The sequence below is a fragment of the Chanodichthys erythropterus genome, chromosome 12 (genome assembly GCF_024489055.1).
Source record: "Chanodichthys erythropterus isolate Z2021 chromosome 12, ASM2448905v1, whole genome shotgun sequence".
NCBI lineage: Eukaryota > Metazoa > Chordata > Actinopteri > Cypriniformes > Xenocyprididae > Chanodichthys > Chanodichthys erythropterus.
This window is the reverse complement of record NC_090232.1, coordinates 56506613-56519088: the sequence shown is the minus strand read 5'-3', so window position 1 is coordinate 56519088 and position 12476 is coordinate 56506613.

Genomic DNA, 12476 nt, shown 5'->3' with positions numbered 1-12476 from the left:
TAACCCCCACTTTTGTCAAAAGGTGGCGCTACTGAGCCCCTCCACCACGCCCATTTCTATGGCTTTGTCCATGTCTACTGGTTGACAATATTGATGTGTGTGTCGAGTTTCATGCAATTTGAAGCATGTTAAGAGCCTCAAAAACACTCAAGAATATTATTACAGTTTGACCTGTCGCCATGGCAACGATATTTCAAATATCAAAAATCCTGTCATAGGTCTACATCTGCTGTGTATTGACATTACACTGATGAAGTTTGAAGCAAATCAGGTAAAAATAAGAGGGTGATCTCAAAACATTTCAAAAAGTGATACACTTCCTGCTGCCAGTTGGTGGCGCTATAACTTTGACTCACAATAGTCACATCCATGTGATCAGACTCCTATAACGAACACACTCGTGAAGTTTCATAAAGATCAATATATGTATTAAGACGTTATAACACATTTCCTGTTTCCTTTTTCTCGCCATAAATTCGTTGCCTCGCCACGGCCAAACCGTTCGAGATATCAAAAATCCCCTGGCAATTTTTAATCATCAGTGTCTTGACTTAATGCTGACCGAGTTTGGTGGCGATCGGATTAATCGTCTAGGAGGAGTATATCAAATTCCAGAGCATGCGTTTTTCAAACAACCCTTAATAGCTGACTTCCTGTTGGCGTGGCGATTAACTTAGAGCGCGAAAGTTGTTCGGCCCGATGAGGTCTATATGTGTACCGAGTTTCATACTAATACGTGCAAGCATGTTTAATATATGGACCAAATTTTCAGACTTTTTTCAAGGGGGCGCTGTCGAGCCCCCCTGCCACGCCCGGGTACCAGCCTCTCTGGCGTCCTAATGGCCGCGGATTCCAATGTGTGTGCCAATTTTCAAGAGTTTTTGAGCATGTTAAGGCCCCCAAAAAGCCCCGGAAGACGGAAAAAAAATAAAAAAATAAAAAATAAAAAATAAAATAATAAATATAGCTGCGAGCAGCGATGGCGGGCCCAAGCCCGGTGGCACCGCCACCCCGGTGGCTTCAGGGCAACTGTGCACAGCGGGCAATAGGCACTTAAAACGGTTAAACATCAAAGGACTATGTCAAATTCACTCCACATTTACTGCACTACAAGGTGCCGTTATAGAGCCCCTCCTCCCTGCCCATTTTCAAAGGATTACATGTGCCAAGTTTTAACATTATTCTGATGAATTTTGAAGCAAATCAGGTAAAAATAAGAGGGTGATCTCAATGTATGCTGAAAGTGACACATTTTCTGCTTCCAGTTGGTGGCGCTATGACTTTGAATCACAATAGTCAAATCCATGTGATCAGCCTTGTACAACGAAGACTAAGCCAAAGTTTCATCAAAATCAATTAATGTATGCAGAAGTTATAACACTTTGTTCCCCTTTTCTTGCCATAAATTCGTTGCCTCGCCACGGCCAAACCGTTTGAGATATCCAAAATCCGTTTGCAATTAAACAACTTCAATGTGTTAGCAACAAGTTAAAAAAAGCTTGGTGTAAATTGGATAAACCCTGTAGGAGTAGTAGTATAAAATTCATAGCCTGTTTTTTCAAAAAATTAACATTCAAACCAAAATAGCTGACTTCCTGTTGGTCGGAGCTAATGAATGTAAATTAGAAAATTGTCCGGCTTGATGAGAATAATATGTGTACCGAGTTTGGTGACTGTAGGAAAAACGAACCCCCCCACTTTTGTCAAAAGGTGGCGCTACTGAGCCCCACCACCACGCCCATTTCTATGGCTTTGTCCATGTCTACTGGTTGACAATATTGATGTGTGTGTCGAGTTTCATGCAATTTGAAGCATGTTAAGAGCCTCAAAAACACTCAAGAATATTATTACAGTTTGACCTGTTGCCATGGCAACAATATTTCAAATATCAAAAATCCTGTCATAGGTCTACATCTGCTGTGTATTGACATTACACTGATGAAGTTTGAAGCAAATCAGGTAAAAATAAGAGGGTGATCTCAAAACATTTCAAAAAGTGATACACTTCCTGCTGCCAGTTGGTGGCGCTATAACTTTGACTCACAATAGTCACATCCATGTGATCAGACTCCTATAACGAACACACTCGTGAAGTTTCATAAAGATCAATATATGTATTAAGACGTTATAACACATTTCCTGTTTCCTTTTTCTCGCCATAAATTCGTTGCCTCGCCACGGCCAAACCGTTCGAGATATCAAAAATCCCCTGGCAATTTTTAATCATCAGTGTCTTGACTTCATGCTGACCGAGTTTGGTGGCGATCGGATTAATCGTCTAGGAGGAGTATATCAAATTCCAGAGCATGCGTTTTTCAAACAACCCTTAATAGCTGACTTCCTGTTGGCGTGGCGATTAACTTAGAGCGCGAAAGTTGTTCGGCCCGATGAGGTCTATATGTGTACCGAGTTTCATACTAATACGTGCAAGCATGTTTAATATATGGACCAAATTTTCAGACTTTTTTCAAGGGGGCGCTGTCGAGCCCCCCTGCCACGCCCGGGTACCAGCCTCTCCGGCGTCCTAATGGCCGCGGATTCCAATGTGTGTGCCAATTTTCAAGAGTTTTTGAGCATGTTAAGGCCCCCAAAAAGCCCCGGAAGACGGAAAAAAAAAAAAATAAATAAATAATAAATATAGCTGCGAGCAGCGATGGCGGGCCCAAGCCCGGTGGCACCGCCACCCCGGTGGCTTCAGGGCAACTGTGCACAGCGGGCAATAGGCACTTAAAACGGTTAAACATCAAAGGACTATGTCAAATTCACTCCACATTTACTGCACTACAAGGTGCCGCTATAGAGCCCCTCCTCCCTGCCCATTTTCAAAGGATTACATGTGCCAAGTTTTAACATTATTCTGATGAATTTTGAAGCAAATCAGGTAAAAATAAGAGGGTGATCTCAATGTATGCTGAAAGTGACACATTTTCTGCTTCCAGTTGGTGGCGCTATGACTTTGAATCACAATAGTCAAATCCATGTGATCAGCCTTGTACAACGAAGACTAAGCCAAAGTTTCATCAAAATCAATTAATGTATGCAGAAGTTATAACACTTTGTTTCCCTTTTCTTGCCATAAATTCGTTGCCTCGCCACGGCCAAACCGTTTGAGATATCCAAAATCCGTTTGCAATTAAACAACTTCAATGTGTTAGCAACAAGTTAAAAAAAGCTTAGTGTAAATTGGATAAACCCTGTAGGAGTAGTAGTATAAAATTCATAGCCTGTTTTTTTTTAAAAATTAACATTCAAACCAAAATAGCTGACTTCCTGTTGGTCGGAGCTAATGAATGTAAATTAGAAAATTGTCCGGCTTGATGAGAATAATATGTGTACCGAGTTTGGTGACTGTAGGAAAAACTAACCCCCCCACTTTTGTCAAAAGGTGGCGCTACTGAGCCCCTCCACCACGCCCATTTCTATGGCTTTGTCCATGTCTACTGGTTGACAATATTGATGTGTGTGTCGAGTTTCATGCAATTTGAAGCATGTTAAGAGCCTCAAAAACACTCAAGAATATTATTACAGTTTGACCTGTTGCCATGGCAACAATATTTCAAATATCAAAAATCCTGTCATAGGTCTACATCTGCTGTGTATTGACATTACACTCATGAAGTTTGAAGCAAATCAGGTAAAAATAAGAGGGTGATCTCAAAGCATTTTAAAAGTGATACACTTCTTGCTGCCATTTGGTGGCGCTATAACTTTGACTCACAATAGTTACATCCATGTGATCAGACTACTACAATCAACACACTCCTGAAGTTTCATAAACATCAATCAATGTATGCAGAAGTTATAACACATTTCCTGTTTCCCTTTTCTCGCCATAAATTCGTTGCCTCGCCACGGCCAAACCGTTTGAGATATCCAAAATCCGTTTGCAATTAAACAACTTCAATGTGTTCGCAACAAGTTAAAAAAAGCTTGGTGTAAATTGGATAAACCCTGTAGGAGTAGTAGTATAAAATTCATAGCCTGTTTTTTCAAAAAATTAACATTCAAACCAAAATAGCTGACTTCCTGTTGGTCGGAGCTAATGAATGTAAATTAGAAAATTGTCCGGCTTGATGAGAATAATATGTGTACCGAGTTTGGTGACTGTAGGAAAAACTAACCCCCCCACTTTTGTCAAAAGGTGGCGCTACTGAGCCCCTCCACCACGCCCATTTCTATGGCTTTGTCCATGTCTACTGGTTGACAATATTGATGTGTGTGTCGAGTTTCATGCAATTTGAAGCATGTTAAGAGCCTCAAAAACACTCAAGAATATTATTACAGTTTGACCTGTTGCCATGGCAACAATATTTCAAATATCAAAAATCCTGTCATAGGTCTACATCTGCTGTGTATTGACATTACACTGATGAAGTTTGAAGCAAATCAGGTAAAAATAAGAGGGTGATCTCAAAACATTTCAAAAAGTGATACACTTCCTGCTGCCAGTTGGTGGCGCTATAACTTTGACTCACAATAGTCACATCCATGTGATCAGACTCCTATAACGAACACACTCGTGAAGTTTCATAAAGATCAATATATGTATTAAGACGTTATAACACATTTCCTGTTTCCTTTTTCTCGCCATAAATTCGTTGCCTCGCCACGGCCAAACCGTTCGAGATATCAAAAATCCCCTGGCAATTTTTAATCATCAGTGTCTTGACTTCATGCTGACCGAGTTTGGTGGCGATCGGATTAATCGTCTAGGAGGAGTATATCAAATTCCAGAGCATGCGTTTTTCAAACAACCCTTAATAGCTGACTTCCTGTTGGCGTGGCGATTAACTTAGAGCGCGAAAGTTGTTCGGCCCGATGAGGTCTATATGTGTACCGAGTTTCATACTAATACGTGCAAGCGTGTTTAATATATGGACCAAATTTTCAGACTTTTTCAAGGGGGCGCTGTCGAGCCCCCCTGCCACGCCCGGGTACCAGCCTCTCCGGCGTCCTAATGGCCGCGGATTCCAATGTGTGTGCCAATTTTCAAGAGTTTTTGAGCATGTTAAGGCCCCCAAAAAGCCCCGGAAGACGGAAAAAAAAAATAAAATAAAAAAAAAATAAAAAAAAAACGAGCAGCGATGGCGGGCCCAAGCCCGGTGGCACCGCCACCCCGGTGGCTTCAGGGCAACTGTGCACAGCGGGCAATAGGCACTTAAAACGGTTAAACATCAAAGGACTATGTCAAATTCACTCCACATTTACTGCACTACAAGGTGCCGCTATAGAGCCCCTCCTCCCTGCCCATTTTCAAAGGATTACATGTGCCAAGTTTTAACATTATTCTGATGAATTTTGAAGCAAATCAGGTAAAAATAAGAGGGTGATCTCAATGTATGCTGAAAGTGACACATTTTCTGCTTCCAGTTGGTGGCGCTATGACTTTGAATCACAATACTCAAATCCATGTGATCAGCCTTGTACAACGAAGACTAAGCCAAAGTTTCATCAAAATCAATTAATGTATGCAGAAGTTATAACACTTTGTTTCCCTTTTCTTGCCATAAATTCGTTGCCTCGCCACGGCCAAACCGTTTGACATATCCAAAATCCGTTTGCAATTAAACAACTTCAATGTGTTAGCAACAAGTTAAAAAAAGCTTGGTGTAAATTGGATAAACCCTGTAGGAGTAGTAGTATAAAATTCATAGCCTGTTTTTTCAAAAAATTAACATTCAAACCAAAATAGCTGACTTCCTGTTGGTCGGAGCTAATGAATGTAAATTAGAAAATTGTCCGGCTTGATGAGAATAATATGTGTACCGAGTTTGGTGACTGTAGGAAAAACTAACCCCCACTTTTGTCAAAAGGTGGCGCTACTGAGCCCCTCCACCACGCCCATTTCTATGGCTTTGTCCATGTCTACTGGTTGACAATATTGATGTGTGTGTCGAGTTTCATGCAATTTGAAGCATGTTAAGAGCCTCAAAAACACTCAAGAATATTATTACAGTTTGACCTGTTGCCATGGCAACAATATTTCAAATATCAAAAATCCTGTCATAGGTCTACATCTGCTGTGTATTGACATTACACTGATGAAGTTTGAAGCAAATCAGGTAAAAATAAGAGGGTGATCTCAAAGCATTTTAAAAGTGATACACTTCTTGCTGCCATTTGGTGGCGCTATAACTTTGACTCACAATAGTTACATCCATGTGATCAGACTACTACAACCAACACACTCCTGAAGTTTCATAAACATCAATCAATGTATGCAGAAGTTATAACACATTTCCTGTTTCCCTTTTCTCGCCATAAATTCGTTGCCTCGCCACGGCCAAACCGTTTGAGATATCCAAAATCCGTTTGCAATTAAACAACTTCAATGTGTTCGCAACAAGTTAAAAAAAGCTTGGTGTAAATTGGATAAACCCTGTAGGAGTAGTAGTATAAAATTCATAGCCTGTTTTTTCAAAAAATTAACATTCAAACCAAAATAGCTGACTTCCTGTTGGTCGGAGCTAATGAATGTAAATTAGAAAATTGTCCGGCTTGATGAGAATAATATGTGTACCGAGTTTGGTGACTGTAGGAAAAACTAACCCCCCACTTTTGTCAAAAGGTGGCGCTACTGAGCCCCTCCACCACGCCCATTTCTATGGCTTTGTCCATGTCTACTGGTTGACAATATTGATGTGTGTGTCGAGTTTCATGCAATTTGAAGCATGTTAAGAGCCTCAAAAACACTCAAGAATATTATTACAGTTTGACCTGTTGCCATGGCAACAATATTTCAAATATCAAAAATCCTGTCATAGGTCTACATCTGCTGTGTATTGACATTACACTGATGAAGTTTGAAGCAAATCAGGTAAAAATAAGAGGGTGATCTCAAAACATTTCAAAAAGTGATACACTTCCTGCTGCCAGTTGGTGGCGCTATAACTTTGACTCACAATAGTCAAATCCATGTGATCAGACTCCTATAACGAACACACTCGTGAAGTTTCATAAAGATCAATATATGTATTAAGACGTTATAACACATTTCCTGTTTCCTTTTTCTCGCCATAAATTCGTTGCCTCGCCACGGCCAAACCGTTCGAGATATCAAAAATCCCCTGGCAATTTTTAATCATCAGTGTCTTGACTTCATGCTGACCGAGTTTGGTGGCGATCGGATTAATCGTCTAGGAGGAGTATATCAAATTCCAGAGCATGCGTTTTTCAAACAACCCTTAATAGCTGACTTCCTGTTGGCGTGGCGATTAACTTAGAGCGCGAAAGTTGTTCGGCCCGATGAGGTCTATATGTGTACCGAGTTTCATACTAATACGTGCAAGCATGTTTAATATATGGACCAAATTTTCAGACTTTTTTCAAGGGGGCGCTGTCGAGCCCCCCTGCCACGCCCGGGTACCAGCCTCTCCGGCGTCCTAATGGCCGCGGATTCCAATGTGTGTGCCAATTTTCAAGAGTTTTTGAGCATGTTAAGGCCCCCAAAAAGCCCCGGAAGACGGAAAAAAAAAATAAAAAAAAAAAAATAAAAAATAATAATAATAAATATAGCTGCGAGCAGCGATGGCGGGCCCAAGCCCGGTGGCACCGCCACCCCGGTGGCTTCAGGGCAACTGTGCACAGCGGGCAATAGGCACTTAAAACGGTTAAACATCAAAGGACTATGTCAAATTCACTCCACATTTACTGCACTACAAGGTGCCGCTATAGAGCCCCTCCTCCCTGCCCATTTTCAAAGGATTACATGTGCCAAGTTTTAACATTATTCTGATGAATTTTGAAGCAAATCAGGTAAAAATAAGAGGGTGATCTCAATGTATGCTGAAAGTGACACATTTTCTGCTTCCAGTTGGTGGCGCTATGACTTTGAATCACAATAGTCAAATCCATGTGATCAGCCTTGTACAACGAAGACTAAGCCAAAGTTTCATCAAAATCAATTAATGTATGCAGAAGTTATAACACTTTGTTTCCCTTTTCTTGCCATAAATTCGTTGCCTCGCCACGGCCAAACCGTTTGAGATATCCAAAATCCGTTTGCAATTAAACAACTTCAATGTGTTAGCAACAAGTTAAAAAAGCTTGGTGTAAATTGGATAAACCCTGTAGGAGTAGTAGTATAAAATTCATAGCCTGTTTTTTCAAAAAATTAACATTCAAACCAAAATAGCTGACTTCCTGTTGGTCGGAGCTAATGAATGTAAATTAGAAAATTGTCCGGCTTGATGAGAATAATATGTGTACCGAGTTTGGTGACTGTAGGAAAAACTAACCCCCCCACTTTTGTCAAAAGGTGGCGCTACTGAGCCCCTCCACCACGCCCATTTCTATGGCTTTGTCCATGTCTACTGGTTGACAATATTGATGTGTGTGTCGAGTTTCATGCAATTTGAAGCATGTTAAGAGCCTCAAAAACACTCAAGAATATTATTACAGTTTGACCTGTTGCCATGGCAACAATATTTCAAATATCAAAAATCCTGTCATAGGTCTACATCTGCTGTGTATTGACATTACACTGATGAAGTTTGAAGCAAATCAGGTAAAAATAAGAGGGTGATCTCAAAGCATTTTAAAAGTGATACACTTCTTGCTGCCATTTGGTGGCGCTATAACTTTGACTCACAATAGTTACATCCATGTGATCAGACTACTACAACCAACACACTCCTGAAGTTTCATAAACATCAATCAATGTATGCAGAAGTTATAACACATTTCCTGTTTCCCTTTTCTCGCCATAAATTCGTTGCCTCGCCACGGCCAAACCGTTTGAGATATCCAAAATCCGTTTGCAATTAAACAACTTCAATGTGTTCGCAACAAGTTAAAAAAAGCTTGGTGTAAATTGGATAAACCCTGTAGGAGTAGTAGTATAAAATTCATAGCCTGTTTTTTCAAAAAATTAACATTCAAACCAAAATAGCTGACTTCCTGTTGGTCGGAGCTAATGAATGTAAATTAGAAAATTGTCCGGCTTGATGAGAATAATATGTGTACCGAGTTTGGTGACTGCAGGAAAAACTAACCCCCCCACTTTTGTCAAAAGGTGGCGCTACTGAGCCCCTCCACCACGCCCATTTCTATGGCTTTGTCCATGTCTACTGGTTGACAATATTGATGTGTGTGTCGAGTTTCATGCAATTTGAAGCATGTTAAGAGCCTCAAAAACACTCAAGAATATTATTACAGTTTGACCTGTTGCCATGGCAACAATATTTCAAATATCAAAAATCCTGTCATAGGTCTACATCTGCTGTGTATTGACATTACACTGATGAAGTTTGAAGCAAATCAGGTAAAAATAAGAGGGTGATCTCAAAACATTTCAAAAAGTGATACACTTCCTGCTGCCAGTTGGTGGCGCTATAACTTTGACTCACAATAGTCACATCCATGTGATCAGACTCCTATAACGAACACACTCGTGAAGTTTCATAAAGATCAATATATGTATTAAGACGTTATAACACATTTCCTGTTTCCTTTTTCTCGCCATAAATTCGTTGCCTCGCCACGGCCAAACCGTTCGAGATATCAAAAATCCCCTGGCAATTTTTAATCATCAGTGTCTTGACTTCATGCTGACCGAGTTTGGTGGCGATCGGATTAATCGTCTAGGAGGAGTATATCAAATTCCAGAGCATGCGTTTTTCAAACAACCCTTAATAGCTGACTTCCTGTTGGCGTGGCGATTAACTTAGAGCGCGAAAGTTGTTCGGCCCGATGAGGTCTATATGTGTACCGAGTTTCATACTAATACGTGCAAGCATGTTTAATATATGGACCAAATTTTCAGACTTTTTTCAAGGGGGCGCTGTCGAGCCCCCCTGCCACGCCCGGGTACCAGCCTCTCCGGCGTCCTAATGGCCGCGGATTCCAATGTGTGTGCCAATTTTCAAGAGTTTTTGAGCATGTTAAGGCCCCCAAAAAGCCCCGGAAGACGGAAAAAAAAAAAATAAAAAAAATAAAATAAAATATAGCTGCGAGCAGCGATGGCGGGCCCAAGCCCGGTGGCACCGCCACCCCGGTGGCTTCAGGGCAACTGTGCACGGCGGGCAATAGGCACTTAAAACGGTTAAACATCAAAGGACTATGTCAAATTCACTCCACATTTACTGCACTACAAGGTGCCGCTATAGAGCCCCTCCTCCCTGCCCATTTTCAAAGGATTACATGTGCCAAGTTTTAACATTATTCTGATGAATTTTGAAGCAAATCAGGTAAAAATAAGAGGGTGATCTCAATGTATGCTGAAAGTGACACATTTTCTGCTTCCAGTTGGTGGCGCTATGACTTTGAATCACAATAGTCAAATCCATGTGATCAGCCTTGTACAACGAAGACTAAGCCAAAGTTTCATCAAAATCAATTAATGTATGCAGAAGTTATAACACTTTGTTTCCCTTTTCTTGCCATAAATTCGTTGCCTCGCCACGGCCAAACTGTTTGAGATATCCAAAATCCGTTTGCAATTAAACAACTTCAATGTGTTAGCAACAAGTTAAAAAAAGCTTGGTGTAAATTGGATAAACCCTGTAAAAGTAGTATTATAAAATTCATAGCCTGTTTTTTCAAAAAATTAACATTCAAACAAAAATAGCCGACTTCCTGTTGGTCGGAGCTAATGAATGTAAATTAGAAAATTGTCCGGCTTGATGAGATCAATATATGTACCGAGTTTGGTGACTGTAGGAAAAACTAACCCCCCCACTTTTGTCAAAAGGTGGCGCTACTGAGCCCCTCCACCACGCCCATTTCTATGGCTTTGTCCATGTCTACTGGTTGACAATATTGATGTGTGTGTCGAGTTTCATGCAAATTGAAGCATGTTAAGAGCCTCAAAAACACTCAAGAATATTATTACAGTTTGACCTGTCGCCATGGCAACGATATTTCAAATATCAAAAATCCTGTCATAGGTCTACATCTGCTGTGTATTGACATTACACTGATGAAGTTTGAAGCAAATCAGGTAAAAATAAGAGGGTGATCTCAAAGCATTTTAAAAGTGATACACTTCTTGCTGCCATTTGGTGGCGCTATAACTTTGAATCACAATAGTTACATCCATGTGATCAGACTACTACAACCAACACACTCCTGAAGTTTCATAAACATCAATCAATGTATGCAGAAGTTATAACACATTTCCTGTTTCCCTTTTCTCGCCATAAATTCGTTGCCTCGCCACGGCCAAACCGTTTGAGATATCCAAAATCCGTTTGCAATTAAACAACTTCAATGTGTTCGCAACAAGTTAAAAAAAGCTTGGTGTAAATTGGATAAACCCTGTAGGAGTAGTAGTATAAAATTCATAGCCTGTTTTTTCAAAAAATTAACATTCAAACCAAAATAGCTGACTTCCTGTTGGTCGGAGCTAATGAATGTAAATTAGAAAATTGTCCGGCTTGATGAGAACAATATGTGTACCGAGTTTGGTGACTGTAGGAAAAACTAACCCCCACTTTTGTCAAAAGGTGGCGCTACTGAGCCCCTCCACCACGCCCATTTCTATGGCTTTGTCCATGTCTACTGGTTGACAATATTGATGTGTGTGTCGAGTTTCATGCAATTTGAAGCATGTTAAGAGCCTCAAAAACACTCAAGAATATTATTACAGTTTGACCTGTTGCCATGGCAACAATATTTCAAATATCAAAAATCCTGTCATAGGTCTACATCTGCTGTGTATTGACATTACACTGATGAAGTTTGAAGCAAATCAGGTAAAAATAAGAGGGTGATCTCAAAACATTTCAAAAAGTGATACACTTCCTGCTGCCAGTTGGTGGCGCTATAACTTTGACTCACAATAGTCACATCCATGTGATCAGACTCCTATAACGAACACACTCGTGAAGTTTCATAAAGATCAATATATGTATTAAGACGTTATAACACATTTCCTGTTTCCTTTTTCTCGCCATAAATTCGTTGCCTCGCCACGGCCAAACCGTTCGAGATATCAAAAATCCCCTGGCAATTTTTAATCATCAGTGTCTTGACTTCATGCTGACCGAGTTTGGTGGCGATCGGATTAATCGTCTAGGAGGAGTATATCAAATTCCAGAGCATGCGTTTTTCAAACAACCCTTAATAGCTGACTTCCTGTTGGCGTGGCGATTAACTTAGAGCGCGAAAGTTGTTCGGCCCGATGAGGTCTATATGTGTACCGAGTTTCATACTAATACGTGCAAGCATGTTTAATATATGGACCAAATTTTCAGACTTTTTTCAAGGGGGCGCTGTCGAGCCCCCCTGCCACGCCCGGGTACCAGCCTCTCCGGCGTCCTAATGGCCGCGGATTCCAATGTGTGTGCCAATTTTCAAGAGTTTTTGAGCATGTTAAGGCCCCCAAAAAGCCCCGGAAGACGAAAAAAAAAAAATAAAAAAAATAAAAATAATAATAATAATAATAAATATAGCTGCGAGCAGCGATGGCGGGCCCAAGCCCGGTGGCACCGCCACCCCGGTGGCTTCAGGGCAACTGTGCACAGCGGGCAATAGGC